The sequence below is a fragment of the Mytilus galloprovincialis genome, chromosome 8 (genome assembly GCF_965363235.1).
Source record: "Mytilus galloprovincialis chromosome 8, xbMytGall1.hap1.1, whole genome shotgun sequence".
Classification (NCBI taxonomy): Eukaryota; Metazoa; Mollusca; class Bivalvia; order Mytilida; family Mytilidae; genus Mytilus; species Mytilus galloprovincialis.
In genome coordinates, this window is record NC_134845.1 from 38747650 (window position 1) to 38757235 (window position 9586).

A 9586-nucleotide genomic window follows, 5' to 3' on the forward strand; every position below is an offset into this window, starting at 1 on the left:
ATACTCTATATTTGTAAACTGAAAATATCCAGTCATTGACAGGAAAACAGCAGAATAGTGCATGTCATTTGGTAGCGTTCTTTACATGCAACCTCTTTTGCATCTTTTTTTAGAGCTTGTCATATTGGAGACAGTTCCTTAAAGCTTTATATCGTTTATAGACAGTATAGATGATGATAGTTGGACATTATTATGGGTTTTTTTTATCAGTTGCTGTCAGAATAACGAAATATATAACATCTTCTCTTACACACATAAATAGAATGATATAACTGATATATGCTGCTTTTCTAGGTCAGGACAGGAAAGACAACTGTACATTTAACAGCATCCAACATTTAACAGTGTAGACTTTATGATGTGAATTGCATATTATTATTCTGATATGGAATTTTAATCTTACTTAATCAAATTATATAAACCATATTATAACATTCTTTTATAGATACTTTATATACTGTTTAAAATGTAAATGTTTTATAGTCTTTGGAAAATATTTGTTTTCTTAATTATCTGATATAATAGAATAAAATTTAGAATGGAAATGGGGAATGTGTCAAAGAGACAACAACCCGACCATAGAGCAGACAACAGCAGAAGGTCACCAACAGGTCTTCAATGCAACGAGAAATTCTCGCGTCCTTCAGCTGGCCCCTAAACAAATATATACTGGTTCAGTGATAATGAACACCATACTTAACTCCAAATTGTACACAAGAAACTAAAAGTTAAAATAATACAAGACAAACAAAGGCCAGAGGCTCCTGACTTGGGACAGGCACAAAAATGCGGTGAGGTTAAACATGTTTGTGAGATCTCAACCCTCCCCCTATACCTCTAGCCAATGCAGAAAAGTAAACGCATAACAGTACGCACATTAAAATTCAGTTCAAAAAAAGAATGATATAACAGATATATGCTGCTATATAAAGTCCGAGTCTGATGTCAAAAGATGTAACCAAAAACAATATACAAAATGACAATAATACATAAATAACATCAGACTACTAGCAGTTAACTGACATGCCAGCTCCGGACTTCAATTAAACTGATTAAAAAATTATGTCTTCATCATATGAATATCAGGCACAATCCTCCCCGTGAGGGTTTTGTATCATACCATCATAACATATATGAGAAGAACATAAACCGTGTCATGCCAACAACTGGTTTATTAATAATAAATGTGTTTAGTTCCGATGCAAAGACCCTATAAGTGAATCAATATTAACGCCAAAATATAAAATCTTTAATGACCTGACAACAGTATCGTAACTATATCCCTTCTTAATAAGTCTATTTAAAGGTTTTGTTAGCTTCTGAGGTGAATACTGACATTTTTGTGCTTTATAAAGAATATTTCCATAAAATATTGGATGTGAAATACCTGAATGTATAAGAAGTATGCTTATGTACAATATAACTGACTTATCAAATTGCATTTAAAGAAACAAATAAGTTTCTCTTTATGAATTGGATTTGAATATCACTTACTGATTATCAGATCAATTGGCCAAAATGTAAAAAGGGGACTATACAACTAACAAATAATACAGGTCTCAACACGTGAAAGACGTAGATTCTAGTGCAAGCGAAATGGGTTTTCCTGACAGATATCATTCCATCCATTCCCAATATTTCAGTGTAAAGGGTTTGCCTAGGTTAATGGAGAAAACTGTTTTATTCATTTTGATGTGCTTTGAATTGTAAACACCATCAATATTTTAAAAGCTTTCATGTGAAACAGAATCAAGGTAATCTGTGTTACTGGAAAACTTGGAAATACTGGAAATACATTCAAGTTACATCTTTATATACAAATTTGTTTAATAATATAACTACCTAATTTCTTAATGGATGACACTCATAAAATTGTTGTAAAAGTTACTGGTAAAAGGAGGAACTTCAATAACCAACAATTTGTAAGACAAGAAATCAGCCATAAGTTAATCTGTTTACATTTATAACTTATTATAACTTGGATATTATCTAAGCATTTAAAATAAAATTTAGGGTATTAATAGGCACCTTATCTTTTAACATTCATTTGAAAGTTTTGATTTCTTCCATAAATTTTCCAGTGTAACATTTTACAAAGCTACAAAACTTAATACATAAAATTCTATCTACATTAACTGTACAAGCAAATAAATAATACTTAAAATGTACACATATTTGTATCTTACAACATAATTAATGCAAATAACAGATCAGTTATGCAATGCAAATATTGAGGACCAGTCTGTTAATTGTTATTTTTTCACTTAAAAATTAGTTTTAAGATACATGTTTACACATTTTGATCTTCTGTATTTGCAGTAATAAATTCAAATCATTACAGAAATAAATTAGAGAGATTAACATTAGAAAATCTAACATGAAACATTAAAGCTCTAAACAAAGGTATAACGTGTTCCAATTTTTGGCTACTTACTTTTGAAAATCTAACAAGTATAAATTTATCAACCAACAGCCTTTTTCACAATATATTAGTACATCTATTTAAAGTCCACCAGCAGTGGCATCGACCCAGTGGTGTAAATAGTTATCAAAGGTACCAGGATTATAATTTAGTACGCCATACGCGCGTTTCGTCTACATAAGACTCATAATATTTATAAAGCCAAACAAGTACAAAGTTGAAGAGCATTGAGGATCCAAAATTCCAAAAAGTTGTGCCAAATACGTCTAAGGTAATCAATTTCGTTTTCACATGCAAAAAAAAGTCATTTATTGCTTTGAAATTTGAAAAAAGCAAATTTGATATGTAATCATTTACTCGTATACCTGAGTAGTTTTATTAGTATTTTGATTTAGGTGTCATATTGAAATAAACAGGGTTTTTGTCAAATAGAAGATATTCTTATACCTTATATAGAAATATAGAATAACACATTTAGAATTAATATCTTTTTTAAAAGTACAGTTTTGTCTGACAATTGTCATTAAATTATACCAAAACATCATACCTCTTCAACTATGCTTATATTGTTTTTGTGTGAATATCTTCCACTCCGTATTGCTATAAAGTTTGCTCTAAATTAATACTGGACATTTAACCAGATGATTCGGTCCGGTGATCTTGTCTCGCTCATGTGTCAATGTTGATGTTGTAAAATTGATACAATGCTGATATTTTCCTAGGAAAACAAATATCATTCTTTAAGTAATAGCATTTATTCATAGTAGACTCACCATTTCAGGCATATTGTTTTATACCATGTTTGTTTTGTTTGTTTATTGTCACATATTTTTTCTATCTTTTCTTTGTCAACAATATAAGTGTACCAAATTGTCACATGCCAAGTTTTATAAAAAAAATTATATATAACGACAATATAATGCAATCAATAATCGGCTTTTTTTAAGAGAGAAAAAATCCAACTGAAATAAAAAAAAAAAAACAGGAAACTTTATGAATCAAGCAACACACAAAACAATTTCAAAAGTCAACTAAAAGCCTACATAATGACATGAAGTAAGTTAAGCATTACAATTACCAACCAATGTAACATCATTCCTTTCATCGAATCTATCATTCCGATTTAGATTTCTCACAAGTGTTGTACGTACATGAGTAATTTAACAAAGTTGGTGCCAAATATGTGGAATAGGGTCTCCTCAACCTTCCGGAGGCGGAGCACCTGAAATCATTCCTGGTATATGGTCGAGTTCGTATTGGTCAATTTATTGTTTTCAATGTTGTGTTATGTTTACTTATGTTTGATTTTTTGAAATGGCATTGTCAGTTCCATTTCGATTAATGAGTCCAATTATCCCTTTTGTATCTTTCGCCTTTCTTATATGATAACATTTAGGAGATAACTGTATTGTATTTTAAGCTCCGACGGCATCAATTGGGGATTTGATGGTCGCAAATTAAGTTTACTGGCGACGCGTTAGCGGAGACAGTAAACGGGTATGTGCGACCATCAAATCCCAAATTGATGCCGTCGGAGCTTAAAATGCAATACTGTTATCTCCATTCTAATGAAACTGACAGAAAACAACGTTAAAACATGTATTTAAAATCTGTCATATGCCGTCTGCGCTTGCGCGGACGTCCCATAGCATCAATTGTCAATTGATTTTATGTAAGAAAGTGACGTTATCCAATCAAAATGAACGTTACAAACGTTGTTGCATTAGAATTAAGGTTTTAGGTGGTTTTTTTTGCCTCTTATTGCGATAATAAATGTCTAGACACGATAAACATAGAAACCCATCCTAGTTATTAGCTTACAATAATAATAAACATAAATATGGGGTAACATAAAACATAGACATTTGTATATATGACACGTGGTTTAATATCGTCTCCTAGCGATATTAAGAATTGAACGATGGACAGTCAGTGCGTGAATGCTTCTTACTACCTGATTGGAAGATATTATTCATTGTTCATGATAATATTATAATTAATATAATAGATTATGAATTACTATATTTACGAAAACAACATAACATTGTTATTTAAATTTTACTTGAAAAACAGCATTTCATGTGTTATAATTGTTTATTTATTTGCTACACATTAAACCCATTCAAATAAAATTTGACCGCCCGAATAAGGGAATAATTTATGAGATGGTTAATTTCAAAATATTGTTCCCGTTGACTTTTCTCTATTTATGCAACGTTAAATATTTTTTTTATATTTTTATTTGTCAATAACTGTAAGTAGAACATATAGATTCATGTGACATGCACATTTTTTTTTTATGAATTTAGTATAATTTAGTGGATACGATAAATATATTGTGTTTATCTTAATCAACATTGGTAATTTAACTGTTTTCTCTTTTGCTGTTGTTAATGAAAAATGTCCGTTGTTATTCTGCGATTTACATTTGTTTTTCTCTTATAGTTGATGTGTTTTCCTTGGTTATAGTTTGTGACTCGGATTTTATTATTCAATCAATTAATGACTTTTAAACAGCGGTATACTTCTGTTTCTTTGTTAACTATTTATGTTCATGAGTTTGTTAGTTCTTAGATACTATAAACAATAGTTCAACGGAATGATAGCAAGGTGTACATGTCTATCCGGCAGGGTTTATTTGACCTTGATCTCATTTTCATTGTCCATTGGTCAATGCCATTTTTTTCGGGGCTGTATTTGTCTATTTCTCAGATACTATATCTAATTTTATCAAGTCTGTTTTGTCTTTGAGAGTATGATGTATGGAACTTTCAACAAAGTCTGCGTTTGTTAGTGTGTTAAAAAAATAATGTTATATTGCTGTCCTGTCACCCAAAACATATGTAGTTGTTAAAAAGATAAATATTTTTTGTCAAAACATTACTATTAAATCTGAAGAGAATAATGAATTGCTTGTGGTGTGGTAGGAGTTAAACATAAATAGTTAACAAAGAAACACAAAAAAAAAGTCAAGGTCTGATATACTTTGCAAGACAGATATGTATACGTTGCAATAATTGCATACACCAAACATAGCTGACTTATTGCTTATACATGTAGTAACTGCAAAACTGTAAAAATCATAAAAAAAAAATAACAGTGACCAAAGAACGAGGAAAATGAGATGAAGGTCAAATAAATCCTACAAACAGAAATCATGGAAATATATACGCCTTACAATTATTCCACACACGTTCAAATGTAATTGGTCTATTGGTGAAAGTATTTGAGATGAGATACGGACTTGACCATGAAAGTAAAATCATGATCACTGATCCATGATATGAGTTATTTCTGAAATGTAGACCTTGCAAAAATCCCATCATATAGCATACAAGTCGTAATAAGTGAGAATTTCTCATGACAAATACATAAAACAAATAGAAGTTTCGTAATAGGCGCGACAATGATCAACGATGCAATAGTTGAGTTTTTAAAGTTGCACATATTTAATGTTTTGAAGAAAAAAAGGATGCAATACTTCTAGAACTTGTCATGTTTTGGTTAGCAGGATAAAAAATATAACATACTTTCCAGCACATTAAGGTGGTATCGGAGTCTAAAATAAAAATGATAGAATTTGTTCATAGTTTGCCAAAACGTAGTATCTATTGATACATGTTGAAAAATAAAAATGATAGGTCACCGCACATTTTCTCAAGCTACAGGACAGGACAAAATGACACATTTTGCATGGATTATACAGGAAAAAACACCATTTTGTGATTAGAAACTAAACAAAATGATAGAATTGTTAAATACTTCAGGAAAAGATAGCTTTCAGACATTGCTTGGGGAATATCAAAAGAAAAGATAGGGTCACCGTACGTTTTTTTCCCGGCTAAAATACAAAATAGGACCTTCAGAAAATGCACTGTTTTAGAGTTACCTCCCCTTAAAAATGCCAATTTAAAAAAAAAATAAAAAAAAAAAAAATAATTAACATTTGTAAAAATATTAATATTTATAAGTTATATTCTTATAAATTGGTTCTTATAAATGAAAATTCACATTAAATATCTGCATTCCTGCATCACATTTTGCTAACTTGATGGAAAATCTGGACCTTTGGTTCTCTGTTTTTTACAATCCAAGATGGAGGAAGACACCAATACCACCTTAAATGTCACTTAATATGCAGTTCATCACTCATTTTTATTTTCATATTTGGTAAGTTTAAGTTTCGAATGTCAACTTTGATATAAAAATAAGAAAAGGTTGTATGATTGCAAATGAATCACAATCCACCTGAGACAAAATGACAGAGACGCTTCTCTCACAAGCAAAAACAACTAAATATGAGTTTATATCTTCACCAAACAATTTGGTAATGCCGAATGTTTTGTAGACTTATATATTACCATCCCCCCTATTAGTTGTTAAATTGACACTGTGGAAAAAATTGCGCAAAATATATCTTTGTTCAAATAAACAAATACTTAATTTTTTATCCTTTCGAGTATTTAAGACAAAATTTACAACACTTTTGAATTTTTGAAATACGTAGGCTTTTCTACCTCAGGAAAAGATTATCTTAAATCCTGGATAATTCTAGGTCTGTTCTATGTTCCTTTGGAATTTCAACCTTAGATGAAGAACTGGATCTTCCATCACTGTATTGGATACCTAAACTACATCAGTTTCCTTACAAACAATTGTATATTGCTGGGTCTTCCAAGTGCTCCACGAAACCTCTTTGTAATTATTAACATCTATCTTATCAGCAATCAAAGACAGGCTTCAATGTTATTGTGAAACTGCCTATTCAGGAGGTGGCCTGAATCAGCTGTGGATACTTAAAAATTCAAAAGATCTTTTAGAGTACATACAATCTAACTCTCTTTCATATTGTAACAGTATTAAAACATTTGACTTTTCTACTCTTTACACAAGTATTCCACATTCCAAACTAAAAGACAAATTGAAAGAGTTGGTATTGCTTTGCTTCATAAAAAAGGATGGCCAACGTAGATATAAGTATCTTGTCTTAAGGACGGAGTAATCCTACTTTCTAAAGGATCACTCTGATTCAAACAAAAAATTCTCTGAAACTGATATTATCAAGATGCTAGATTGACAACATATTTGTTACGTTCGGAGGACGTGTTTTTCAACAGACTGTCGGCATTCCAATGGGAAGAAACTGTGCCTCTATGCTTGCCGACTTTGTTTCTTTATTATTATGAGGCTCACCTCATGCAGGAGCTTCTTATGAAGAAAAGAATATCAATATCCTTTAACTCTACTTTCCGCTATATAGAGGATGTTCTTTCACTAAATAATTCAAAATTTGGTGACTATGTGGAACGCATCTATCCCATCGAACTAGAGATTAAGGATACTAAAGATACAGTTAAGTCATACTAGTATCTTGACTTACATCTAGAAATTGACAATTAGGGTCGGTTGAAAACAAAACTTTACGACAAAAGAGATGATTTCAGCTTTCCAATTGTGAACTTTCCATTTCTAAGTAGCAACAATCCAGCAGCACCTGTATACGGGGTATATATCTCCCAATTGATACAATATTCCCGTGCTTGCATTTCCTATCATGATTTTCTTGATAGAGGGTTGCTGCTCATAAGGAAGCTATTAAACCAAGGGTTCCAAATGGTGAAGTTGAAATCATCCCTTTGTAAATTTTACGGACGCCATCACGAGTTGGTTGACCGTTATGGAATAACCGTTTCACAAATGATATCGGATATGTTCCGTACGTCGTAACTACAATCCCCTTCCCTTTCATGAATGTGACCTACCGAATTAGACCATTTACCGGATTTGTTATCACATAAGCAACAAGGCGGGTGCAACATGTGGAGCAGGATCTGTTTACCCTTCCGGAGCACCTGAGATCACCCCTAGATTTTTGTGGGGTTCGTGTTGTTTATTCTTTGGTTTTCTATGTTGTTTCATGTGTGCTGTTGTTTGTCTGTTGTCTTTTTCATTTTTGGCCATGGCGTTGTCGGTTTGTTTTGGATTTGTGAGTTTGGTATCTTTCGTCCCTGGTGCAGGAAAATTGGTACCGTTAATGTTATTTTTACCTTAGCTGCAAAACATTTAGGAATTTCTGTCCTCAATGCTTTTCAACTTCGTACTTAATTTGTCTTTTTCAACTTTTTTGGATTTGAGCGTCACTGGTGAGTCTTTTGTAGACGAAACGCGCGTCTGGCGTAAACATAAAATTTAATCCTGGTATCTATGTTGAGTTTTTTCTGCATTGAAATGCAGGGTTAATGTCCTACAACTTTCATATTCAAGGATTATTCTTTCGATCCTCCTTCTAAGGAAACCAGATGAGGCGTACTATGGTGTGTTGGTATTACAGCTGTAGTTGTTAAGGTTTAGATAATCCCCATCTGCCACAGAAAAAAACATACCTGATAAATTTGTAAACTGTGAACCTATGATAAAATACTTTATACCAAATATGTTTTACTTTTATTTTTGGAGCAGAGGGACATAGAGTTTGCTGAAGTCTAACGTTATGAACTGTTTTTGCTGTTTTTTTTTTCTATGGAAATCTTAATTTTGACTCTTTAATTCAAATGTGAATCGAAATTGCTATCTTGTATTTGCATGCAGTGTAGATCGTAGTCTTAGTTGTTACTTTATAGAGCATCTGATGATACTTTATGACACTTAATAGTCATAATACTCTATATTTGCAAACTGATAATATCCAGTCATCGAGAGGAAAACACCAGAATAGTGCATGCCATTTGGTAGCGTTCTTTACATGCAACCTCTTTTGCAATTTTTTAGAGCTTGTCATATTGGAGACATTTCCTTAATGCTTTGTATCGTCTATAGACACTATAGATGATGATAGTTGGAAATCATTTTGGTTTTTTTAATCAGTTGCTGTCTGAATAACGAAATATATAACATCTTCTTTTACTCACATAAATAGATTGATGTAGGTGGCAGTGCCAAGATAGGCAGGCAAATGTGTTCGAATTTATGCTCATAAAATCTGTGAGGAAATAATTTCAATGCTCACTATTCAGAAGAAATACCTTTGATGAAAGAAGTTAACAGTGTAAATGGACAGCAAAATATTCAACAAACCAATGGTCTGAAAGAAGCTTTATACAGAGACAACATATAAAACTATATGCAAAATAGTTATGCCTTCAACTCATAGAGTGGAAATGCAGC